Here is a 13,060-nt window from a genome sequence, read left to right as displayed (position 1 = left end):
TTTTTTTGTCATTTCAAAGCTTCCATGATTACTTTTATATATACACAGCTTTTTACCCTCTCAATAATGCTGAGGGAAAAATAAAAATAAAAAAGATATATGTATATGTGTGTGTGATAGTGTGTGTGTGTGTGTGTGTGTGTGTGTATGTGATAGTGTGTGTGTGTATACACACACATATATATATAAACTTACCTAACAAAAATAGGTAAATAATGCTCTTAGGGACTAATCCTAGTAAGGGGATAACTTAATGAATGAGCAGGAACAGTTTTACAGCTCTTAATGAATATTTTCATCTTGTTTTCTAAAAAACAATTCACAGTTGCTCTAGCAATGTAATATTAGGCCTATTTTTCCATGTTCCTTTCAGCATTTAATTTGATTAACTTAAATAGTCTGGTTCTCAGATAACATACATTACCAGGACCATATTTAGTAGATTGGTCCTTGGATGGCAGACACAATCTGTTGCCAGGACCATACTCATTCCCAAACCAAGTCTTTCCTACTTGATCATACCCATAGAACTTTTGTTCTAAGTCCACAACCCCTCAGGAAGCAGAATTACCTCCATAGTATGATGAGTGTTAAAGTAAGACTTTTGCAGAATATTTATGCTCTCTAAACCATTTTTGTCCCACCAGAAACCATTTAGTTTATGCTCAGGTTTAGATCTATTGCTAGCTTCCTCTCCTTTACTCTTTCTGTATCTCTCATTTTCATCATGTTTCTTGTGAAGATCACATTGTTGGATCCTGGTCAGAGAACAACTATTAAAAAGTATATCAACATTTTAAAAAATTGGCAATATATGCACAATAATTTTTAAAAAACTCTATGTCTCCTGAAAGCACTAACATATCAATAGTGTACATTTAATCTCAAAACTTTAACACTTTGCATTTTAAAGTTCTGTGAGAACCATACAACTAAAATAAATTTAAATACAAAGTAAAAAATAAAAATAAAAAAGAACATGAAGCCCAAAGTAGCAAAACTTCAGATAGACATTGAAAGAGGAAGGCAATAAAAACATTTTTTTAATGTTCTTCACCCTTCTCAGAAAGTATTTGTTTCCTACATTAAAAAAAGAAGAAAAATTCATTAGAAGTTAGTGAAAATAAAGATATCCATATTTTGGTACCCAAGTTCATTTCCCAACCTTCTTTAAAACCTGTAGGCCCATGGACCCTAGGTTAAGAATCTCTGCTCCAAATATTAACAAGGTTTGAGGTTGTTTTTTTGTTGTTGTTTTTAAATATCAAGCGTAAAATTGCTTCTTTGGACCTTCTACTTATTTCTAACTATACTACACTCTTGAGCTAAACAGAAAAATTCTAATGCCTCTTCCTTAAATACTGAAAGATAGCAATATTGTTCTCTGAGTCTTCTCTAAGTTAAACTTCTCCAACTCCTTCAAATGATCCTTTTATGGCTTTTAAGCCTTTTGTCCTACAGATTGTCTCCACTCCCTCAGACCCAGGACCTTCATTCATTTATTAAATATTGAGTGCCTATATATAGTCTAGGAAAACATGAAAAGGATAAGACCCCTCATAAATGAATCTAAGAATTAAAAAATACAATGTATATACCTCTAAGGCTTTCTATCTAGTGTGACTTTACACCCTTGCTTATCCTTTTATTAAGGGCCAGTTAGAAGTATTGATACCCTGAAGCCCCAGCCCACTTCTCTTCAGAGACCTTTCTCACTCCAAGATCCTGTGACCAGACTAGTCATTTAGGTCTGTTTTCTTCCAGGAAGATTACTCAGGACACAATCACTAAATGGCGGATTCTACAAATGGTGTCCTGGTCAAATACTGGCAATAGCCCTTATTGTTATGGGCAGGAAGGATACCTTTTGCAATCATGCAAGACTCCAAAAACTTAGCTTAAAAACAAAAAAGAGATTTATTAATTTAGAAAGTAATGTTGAGAATGGCCAGGAGGATAGCAAGGTGGGACAGCAAGATGGGGAGCAGTTCCTTGGGAGGACAGCATGAAAGGAAAGGCTGTTCCCCATGGGGACAGCAGGGATGGAGAGGCTGTCCCCCAGATGACATCAGTTCTGGGGTTTATATACTCTTTAGATGCTATGTCATGGTGTGGACCTATAGGGTATTAGTCCCTCAGGCATTTGGTGGGGTAAGGTGGTCATCTGACTGGGGCCTGCCTGGAGGCATATAGATTCATCTCTTTGTCCATCTTAACTCTAGAGGACAAAAGAAGGTAAACATCCCAGGACCCTAGGTGGGGTCATTGGGTGTTTCTAGTTTAAGAGTCACAAGGATGCAAGGGCAAGGGAGTTTCCCTGGTAATAGTTTGCCTGGGTTTCTGGGGTACAGTGCCCATGTCATTATAGTTCCAACAGTGGCTGTGTCTGCACAACAAAAGCTCTGAATCAAAACGAAATGTCCCTGGTATTCAGAACTTTCTTTCCAAGTCTTTCCCAGTCTCGCCAGTGGCTAGTGCCACCCCTCTTAAGGTTAGCTATATGGTTTTTTTTTCTTTTCTGTGTTTCTCTTCTATTTATTGATTTAAGTATTTTATCCCACCCACTAGAAGCTCCTTTAGGGCAGGGACCATTTCTGCTTTTTCTTTGTATCTCTAGTTATTCACTGAAAACCTGGAACATAATAAAGGCTTAATGAATGCTGGTTGATTGATTGGTTTTCTCACTATGATATAAATGCTGAAAAGGAATTAATTGAAAAGGGGTAGGGAGTCAAAACCACTTGTCTGGGTATCATGTAGATAAAATAATTAGTTAAGAAACTGTGTAACTTTAGAACTGAAAAAAAAAGGCCTTACTGAATCAAAGTCCCTCATTTTACAAGTGAGGAAACTAAAGACCAGGAAAGAAAAGATATTGGCTATAGTTGTATAGCAATTCAGTGGAAGAATCAGGACTGGATGACAAGTCCTTTGATTCCCAGTCCAATTTTCTTCCCACCATACCCATTGGGCACACTTAAATTTTTGTTGTTGTTGTCTCATGAAATATATTTTAAGGATATATTTCACCTATTAATAACTGTGAATCTTAAAAATTCTCAGACCCTACTTCAGAACACTTGGTTAAGACCATTCCCCATTTTAAACAATGAAGGGACTTAGGAATGTGAGAACTCTATTCCCCCATACTTAAGCATACTTTAGGGGAAGATAAAGTTGTAGACTCTACTGAACAATGAAAAAGTACTTAACTCATATTTATAGTGAAGCAAAAGCCTTAAGCTAAGTCTGTTTTTAGATCTAATACAAAAAGGTGCTAAGTACCTAGGAAGGTCAAATTAATCACTAAAAGGTCAAGCAACTTGCAAACTTGCAAGGAGCAAAGAGGTGTGAACTTACTCAGAAGTTTTAGTCTACTCAGGTGTGAATTACTCAAAAGTTTAGTCTACTCGGGTGTGAATTAAGAATGGTCTGTCCTTTGAAAAACATCTACTGTGATTGGTAGATGTGAGAACTTAGGGGAGGTGACATAGGAGAAAATTCTCTTTAAAAGGAACTCTCTCTGAGAGAACTAGGTGGCTGGCTGAAAATTCAATTTTCCAAAGCTGAATTGGAGCTCGGACTAGTTGGAGTAGCTGGGTCTCTCTGAACACTAGAATCTTGCTTGGGACAAATCTTGTGGTGAGTGGATTAAAGACTGACTGATCTCTCTTAGGGCTTGGGCCGAGGCTGGCCTAGGCTGGCCTGGGCTGGCCTACCCCTTTTCTCATTATTTTCTCTTACTTTCTTTCTCCCTTTCATTAATTCCTTAATTTGTATTAATTAAAATCTCCATAAAAACCCAGCTGACTTGGGTATATTTCATATTTGGGAATTTTTCCCTGGCGACCACTTTATATTTGATTTAACTCAAGACAATATCTTGAAACCATATTTCCGCGGTCACAGTTTATGAATAATCACTCTTTTATCTGCCACAGTTTATTGACACACTCTTTTAAATGCCACACAACCCAGACCCCACCATCCATGGGATGATACCTAGTGTACAGAATGTTGGACCTGGAGTGAGGAAGACCTGAGTTCAAATGTAGTCTCAGACATTTATTAGTTGTATGATTCTGGGCAAGTCAATCAGTTGATCAATCAGTAAACATTTATTAAGCACCTACTATGTATCAGGTGCTCAAACTCTGCCTAACTCAAGTGTAAAATGGGAATAATATTGGCATCTACTTCCTTAGGTTGTTGTGAAGATCAAATGAGATACCATTTCTCAATTACTTAGCACAGTGCCCAGCATATATTGGAACTATGAGGGCCATTACCAATATTTGATCAGGATATCATTTGTAGAGTCTGCCATTTAATGATTGTGTCCTGAGTAATCTTCCTGGAAAAAAAGCAGTCCCAAAGATTGGTCTGGTCACAGGATCCTGGGATGAAGAAGGTCTTTTAAGAGAAGTGGGCTGGGGCTTCAAGGTATCAATACTTCTGTCAACTAGAAAAAATGCAGAACTATTAAATAGTCAAAATCACTCTTTAATCAAGGGAAAAGGGTGTGTACACTAGTACTACTAGGTTACAACAACAGAGCTTCTCCCTGAGACTTCACAGAGTCTGGATGCCCTGGTCATTGACCCCTGGGAGTGCCACGGACTCAGGATGGACTCCGAGGAACAAAAGAAGTTGGGGAACCTATATACCATTTGGGAAATCCAGGGGCAGGGAAAGATGATTGACATCACTATAGCTACAAGGAAATGGGGGTATTCAAACTACACTGACAGGATACAATCAAGCTTAGGAAAAGAATTGTAGCTAGAGGCTGGGTGTAAGAGAAGGGGCTGCTTACAATAGATATTGAAGGATGGTTCCTGCTCAGGTGTAGATCTTCCTGGGAAAGGTTCTAATACAATAGGGGAGATTACCTAAAATAAAGAGGGTCCTTAGCATATGCTTATCTCACCCAACCAGGATTCTCATTTCCCTGAGGGTCCCCCACTCAGTCTGAAACTTCTAACTTGGGATTCCCTTCAGTGTAGATTCCCATGGGAACAGGGAACAAGGACAAGCTTTGGGGTCTCCAATCTACAAGCTAAATCTGAAAATTGGGGTTCATCAGATCCCACTAGGCCACAAGTTTGGGATTCCTAAATTCCATGTTGACACTTCCAACTGACACTTAATAAAAAAGTGAAAGATCCAAGGTCACACTAAATAGAAAGGCTTAGAACTATAGACATTGTATTGTCAAATTCTAGATTCATTTACCAGGGGCCTTATCCTTATCTTATCTTATCTTATGTTTTCATCAACTATATAGTAGGTGCTCAATATTTAATGAATAAATAAAGATCCTGAGTTTGGGGGAGGGAGTGACAATCTGTAGGATACAAGACTTAGAGGCCATATAATAGAAGGATCAGTTGAAGGAGTTGGGGATTTTTAGCGTAGAGAAAACTATAAACTCAGGGATTTATTTTCATATAGATTGTGATTGAACCCATGAGAGCAGCTGAAGTCAAACCAAGGAAGAGGAAAAAAAAGTACTCAAGGTAAAATCTTGGGGACAACTATTCTTAGGAGGTAATAGATGAATGATGATACAATAGAGAATTAACTAATCACTAAGCATTTATTAAGTGCCTACTATATGCAAGGCACTGTGCCAAGCACTGGGGATACAAAAAGAGACAATAGACAATATGCAAACAAACAAATGCATAACCTATTATATGGGATAAATAGGAAATACTTCATAAAGGGAAGGCACTAGAATTAAGAAGCAATGGGTGAGATTTCCTGTAGAAGGTGGGATTTTAGTTTGGACTTCTGGGAAGTCTGGCAGTGGAGGAAGGAGAACATTCTGAGCACTGAAGATAGAAGAGAAAATACCTAGAACTAAGAGATGGAAGATCTTATTTAAGCAACAGCCAGAAGGCCAAAGGATGGATTGATTGATGAATTTGTTTCAAGTAAGATTTAAGAAGACAGGAAAGACAGGAGAAGGCTAAGTTATAAAGGGCTTCAAATGCCAAACAGAGCATTTTGCATTTGGTCCTGGAAGTGAGAAGAAGCCAGTGGAGGGTAAGAAGGTCTAAATTAGGCAGGAAGGAGAAAAGCTGTGCCATGAAAGTTGTCAATTGTGTTAAGCTACTAAGAATAAAAGATGAAGAATAAGAAAAGACCATAACATTTAAAAAAGCAGTTAGAATAATGACCTTGTTACTCAGGATTGATTTATGAATGGGAGGTGAGGTAGTAAATGCCATGAATGACTCAGGATTTTGGCAGTGAAGGGTAGAATATATATGACAGCTTGAATGAATGGCCCTGTGAATTGATCTTCTTAGTCCAGAACTACCCTTCCACCCCTCTAGTCAGGGAAGTTGAAGGCCTACTCCCTTTGGTGGAACAGTCTGCATTCAGTGGCCACTGATGATGATCCTAACTTGTCTCTGTGACAAGTAATCCTAGAATTACCCAGAACTTTCTTTACCACTCCTAACTTGAGCAGACATCTTGGTTAGGTTAAAACAGTGGTTTGCGAAGTTTGGTCAGGGGTAAATCACCAAGACCTGTTTGGGGATCTCTGAGGTCAAAACTATTTTCATAATAATATTGACATTTAGTTTCTAATACAGTAAAGATCAGTAGATATAACCCACACATAAACAAAATCATTTGGATGTCATCTCGATAGATAGATAGATAGATAGATAGATAGATAGATAGATAGATAGATAGATTTTTAGAAATAAAACCCTTACCTTCTATTTTAGAATCAATACTAAGTATCAATTCAAGACAAGAGAGGTAAGGTCTAGGTAATTGGGGTTAAGTGACTTGCCTAGGGCCACATAACTAGGAAGTGTCTGAGGCCATACTTGAATACCTCTGAACTCCAGGGTTGGCTATCCATGGATCCACCTAATCATTGTGAATCTTAAAATTTCTCAGACTTGTGAATTACTCAAAAGTTTTAGTCTACTCAGGTGTGAATTAAGAATGGTCAGTCCTTTGGAAAACATCTACTGTGATTGGTAGATGTGAAAACTTAGAGGAGGTGACATAGGAGAAAATTCTCTTTAAAAGGAGGTCAGAAAGGCCTGAAGTTAATTCAGCTATGGAGCTGAATTGGAGGCTGGTCTCTGTCTCGGTGGCTGAAAGGGAATTCAGCCTTGGAAGCTGAAGTGGAGCTTCCTGAACTATACTGGAGGGTCTCTCTGAACACTAGAGTTTTGCTTGGAAGGATCTTGTGGTGAGTGATTAAAGACTGACTTAGTCTCTCTCTTAAGGCTCAGGCCTAGGCCATGTTGGCGACCACTTTATTTTTAATATAAAATCAAGACACAAAAAAATTTTCTTTACAGTTTTGGCAATTCAAAGTCTTGAAACCATATTTTCGCGGTCACAGTTTAAGGCAACCACTCTTTTAAGTGTAACATCATCCCATCCTCAATTATTTTTAAGAATGTAAACAAATGAAGGGATATCCATCTATTGGGGAGTGGCTAAAGAAATTGTGGTATATGATGGTGATTGATATAAAAAATGATGAACAGGATCATTCCAGAAAAAGCTGGAAAAAGCCACATTAAATAAATAGAAAGATAGATCAATCAATAGATAAGTAGACAGGCAGATAAATAGATAGACAGATAAGTAGATAGATGGGTAGATAGATAGATAGGTAGATAGGTAGATAAGTAGGCATGTAGATAGATAAGTAGATAAATAGATCAATCAATCGAGAAGTAGATAGATAGGTATATGGATGGATAGATAGATAAGTAGGTAGGCAGATAGATAGAATGACAGATAGATAGATAGATAGACAGACAGACAGATAGATAGATAAACAGACAGACAGACAGACAGACAGATAGATAAATAGATAGATAGATAGATAGATAGATAGATAGATAGATAGATAGATAGATAGATAGATAGATAAGTAGGTAGGTAGGTAGACAGAAGCTTGGCTGAACAGACGTTAAGAAACCAATAAGAAGGTTCAACGGCTGAGATGGTGACGCAGCGAAGCACTGTGGAGTACTTAGGGCATGTTGGAGCACAAAAGACAACACGGCCATCCAATGCAGCTGAGGAAGTCTCCAGGGGTAACGACTTTTCGTGCCATTGGACCCAGGCTTCCAACAACCGAGAGAGTGGGACTGTCTCTGTGCATCGACTTTTCCACTTAAATCTCCTTCACGCACAAGTGTTTTTGTGCACACTCATCTATCATAGATGAAAGCGCACAAAGACAATCATCATCCTCGGTTACGGAGAGACTACTACTAGATAGACAGATGGATAGATAGACAGATGGATGGATAGAAAGAAAGATAGATAGATAGACAGACAGATAAATAAGTAGGTAGATAGATAAGTAGGTAGATAAGATAAGTAGGTAGATAGATAAGTAGGTAGGTAAATAGATTAATGAATAGATAGACAGACAGACAGACAGACAGACAGATAGATAGATAGATAGATAGATAGATAAGTAGGTAGGTAGATAGACTAATGGATAGATAGATACATATATACATACATACATACATACATAAGTAGGTAGGTAGATGGACAGATAGATAGATAGATAGATAGATAGATAGATAGATAGATAGATAAAAAGCTAAAGAAGAAGAACCAGGCAAACATTGTACATAGTAACAGCAATATTATGGGATAATCAACTGTGATAGACTTAACTATTCACAGCAATAAAATGATCCAGAACAATTCTGATGGACTTATGACAAAGAAAGACCTCCAGAGAAAGAACTGTTGGAGTTGGAATGCAGATCAAAGCATGCAGTTTTTCACTTAAATTTATTTGGGTATTTGTTTTGAGGTTTGGGATTTATATAATTATTCTCTTACAAAAATGAACAATATGGAAATATGTTTTGCATGAAAATACATGTATAACCCAGATCAAATTGTGGGGGGAGGGAAGGGAGGTAGAGAGACAATTTGGATCATATAACTTCAGAAAATTTATTACATGTAATGGGTAAAAATAAAACATCTTAAAAAACGTAAACAAGTCTAGAGATCAAAAAGTTTGACAACCACTGGGTTAAGCTATATTAATGAAGTAAAATCTATACTCTGCTTTTTCCTGTTTTTTTTTTTCTTGTCAAGTATTCATTCAATATTTCAGAGGATGACTGGGAATATGACCTTGGGACACTATACTCCCCAAAATGCCCCACATGATTTCCCAGAAAGTACTTAAAAGCATCATAAAAAGAAGCAATTAGATGCTCCCTTATTTAGAAATGCCTAGAAAAGGGGCAGCTAGGTGACTCAGTGGAAAGAGCCAGGCCTGGGTTCACTAAGGGCTTAAAAAAAAAAAGAATCAATACTGTGTGTTAGTTTCAAGGCAGAAGAGTAATAAGAGCTAGGCAATGGGGGTTAAGGGACTTGCCTAGGGTTACATAGCTGGGAAATGTCTGGGATCACACTTGAACTCAGGACCTCTTGTCTCTCTAGCTTGGCTCTCAATTCTCTGAGCTACCTAGCTTCCTTTCTTAGTATTGATTCTAATATTGAAGAAAAGGGTTTTTTTTTTTTTTTAATGTCTAGAGAAAAATAGGGAAAGAGAATACTTTCTAAGACTAATTGTAGTAAGGAGAAAATCTTTTTTTCTTTAGTGGATTGGAGAGCCTAGAAAAATCTTTTATATTCCAAATGATCCCAAAGAAACAAAGAAAACAATTAGTAGTCTGACCTATTGTATTATGAGGTCCAACAGGTGCCAACTCCCAGGAGAAAGGAGGGGGAAGGAAGTACTGATGCTCACAGGATGAAGTTTTAAAAGTCTGGAGTTCTGAAAGAAAATACAAGGAGTAGACAGATGTGGACAAAACTGTATAACGTCAGAGCAGAAACTGTGCTCATGCTTACCTAAGCTCTGCACGTCTTGTTTTCCTTTTGATTGACCTTTGACTGGTAAAAAAGTTTGCTTTGACCCTACTGTGAATCCTTTGGTTCCTGAGAGGTTGGCAGTATCGGGTACTTCAAGTAGGAAAAAAGTCAGAAAAAAGCTGGCAATGGCTTCTGTTTGAAGATTCTCAAACCCTCAAGAGTGAGACTGAGACTTAACTAATTTTTTCTAATTTTCAAAATTAGTTGTTGCCAGAATTGGAAAAAAAAAATTAAAGAGGCAGGGCAGACTGGCTATGGGAGTGGAAAGGTAGCTGTTGTTGTCAATGTGTTTTTTTTTTAAACCCTTAACTTCATCTTAGACTCATTACTATGTACTGGTCCCAAGGTAAAAGAAGAATAAGGAAGGGATAGACAATGAAAGATGAGTGATTTGTACAAGCTCACACAGCTGGAAAGTATCTGAGGTCAAATTTGAACCCAGGACCTCTTGTCTTTGGGTCTGGCTCTCAAGCCACCTAGTGCTGGCAATAATCTTTTTTTTTTTTTAATTTGTTCTCCCCCCCAAAGTTATGTGATTCATGTTGTCTCCTTCCCTTCTTTCCTCCCCCTTTCCAGAGTTGACAAGCAATTCAATCCGGGTTTACATGTTTTATTATGCAAAACACATTTCCATATTATTTATTTAATACTTGGCAATATTCTTGAAGAGTGCACCACTAGCGCTCTCCTGCTAAGGCTCTACACAGCCAGCATTCAAAGCAGGGACACTCAATTTTTCCATGCTGGTGTTTGAAGACTAAATTATAGAGAAAGAACAGTTAATGCAAAAACCTTGTAGTAGGAGAGCTTTGTGGCTAAGACAGTCTCATTTTCTTTCTTTTTTTTCTTTAAACCCTTACTTTCCACTTTAGAATCAATACTAAGCATTGGATCCAAGGCAGAAGAGCAGTAAGGATTAGGCAATGGAGGTTAGGTGAGTTGCCCAGAGTCACCCAGCAAGGAAGTATCTGAGGTCAAATTTGAACACAGGACTTCCAGTCTCTAGACCTGACTCTCAATCCACTGAGCTACCCAGCTGCCCCCAGCCTTGTTTTCTTAAACAGATTTCCCTAGGTGTTTCTAGTGGCATTTCCTTGCATGGAATGAGTCCCTGAGGAAACCTTTTTGCTGGGCTGAGCTGTGAGCCGTCCAGGGTTTTGCACATAGCAAACATCAAAAGGAATGTCATGATGGGGTATCTATTTCAAAGAGTTAAAGAAAGTGAAATTCTTGACTTCACTTTCTACGGCATTGCTTTCCTCTGATGTTATGTCACAGTCACAGTTCCAGGGACCCTAATTATCCTGCAGGAAAGGGCAGGTCTAAGGATGCCATGGTGGCATGCAGTTCTTGCTGCCATCTTTAGAAATGGGCAGTGTTATCTTTCACATTCTACATTCTACATTCTAATTACCTTCTGTGCAGCCCTGATGCTCCTTGGAAACTTAAACCTATAAACCAGTGTTAGCCCAGAAAAGCCCCAAGAAAGAATGTGTAACCTATTTAGTTGATTGAATCAACTGAAGCTTGTTGGATTTGGTTTTTCTTCACCAAAACAATAACCAAATAATGGAGTTGATTGCCTCACAGCTAATCTGATTCTGATTGGGACTCCCATTCTCTCTCCTTTCATTTCAAGCCTATATGATGTTGTATAGATCTTGTTAGATCAGTAATACCTCTCACTCAGTCCCTACCCAGAGTCATGGCGGCTGGAATTTGACTGGGATCAAAGAGAGAAATACCCAGTAGAAGGCTGCTGTACTCAGGGGAGGAAAAAAGTCCCAGAGCTGATGATAGTAGCAGAAGCTCTTGCCAGCCCTGGATGCTGAGTCCTCTAATCCTTTTCCACAATAGGCTAATAGTGACCAGAGGCATCCAGATGTTTCTGCCAGTGTTTGCACAGCTGAAACTAGGGAAAGCATTGCCTCCATGAGTTCTGATTGCCCCCAGAGCTTGAATTCCAGACTGAGTCAAAATTCCAACTCCAGGGTTTTGGTGTCTTCACTTGAAGACTGGATATGCTAGAATCGGGAGTCAAAACCTGCTGTGCAAAAAAACTCTGTTTGCCTTCAGTTTCCAAGTTTACAGGGGTGTAGCCCAACATAACTGGACAGATGCAAACTATAAATCAATCCTATATCTCTTTAGGGAACTTAAGGGTTTGGGAGAGTAGCAGATTTATAGAATCATATGATAGGGGTTTTATTATCTGATTATATATTGTATGTTAGTTATATGCAATTTATTTGCTTTTCAAATCTATACTGAGTATATGATACAATAATACCCAAGTATGTTTGTCTACTGGAATGGAGAACTAGCTCCCTGAAATATAGTATAATTATAAAAAGAGATGATGTTTGTCAGTGGCAGGGTGGGGTGCAAAGGAGAATTAAAGCTAATTTGTTGTCTGGTCAGTCATGCATTGGGGGTGTAGACTTTAGCTGCAGAAAATATTCTGACTGTCCCTTTCCCAGATCAAACCAAAATGCATTTTATGATTATGAATTGATCTTGCAGAGGTAGCTAGAATAGAGAGCCAAGCCTGGGGTTCCGAAGATCTGAGTTCATATCTGTCCTAAGACACTTCCTAGCTGGGTGACATTGGGCAAGTCACTGCTTAGCCCTTGGCCCTCTCCTGTCTTAAAACTGATAGGAAGGAAGGAAGGAAGGAAGGAAGGAAGGAAGGAAGGAAGGAAGGAAGGAAGGAAGGAAGGAAGGAAGGGAGGGAGGGAGGGAGGGAGGGAGGGAGGGAGGGAGGGAGGGAGGAAGCCCTTTGCCAAACCTCCTTTGCCCAAGAACTGAACTGTCAAAAGGACAATCAATTCTAAAGAACAAGAAACTCATTCTCCAGCCATCCTAGTCTCTACTATTGCCTTCTTGCTCAAATTTCTGTGGACCTATGTGCTCAGCATGTTTCCCTCTACCCATATCCTATAAGACTATTTAACCATCTCTTTCTCTGTATCATACCAGAGACTCCCAGTTCTATGGTGCATGGTACTGTGAGGAAGCCCAGACTGCAATCTTTCTACCTGATTAAAGATCCTTTCTTGTAACTACTTTAATAGTTTTGTTTTATTCAGGTTGACCAGGTTATGCCACAGATGCCATAGAATTCAAGCTTGACAGGGACAGGACTGCCACCATC

Source organism: Monodelphis domestica, chromosome 2 (assembly GCF_027887165.1).
Source record: "Monodelphis domestica isolate mMonDom1 chromosome 2, mMonDom1.pri, whole genome shotgun sequence".
NCBI classification, from domain to species: Eukaryota; Metazoa; Chordata; class Mammalia; order Didelphimorphia; family Didelphidae; genus Monodelphis; species Monodelphis domestica.
Note: the sequence above shows the minus strand (reverse complement) of the source record.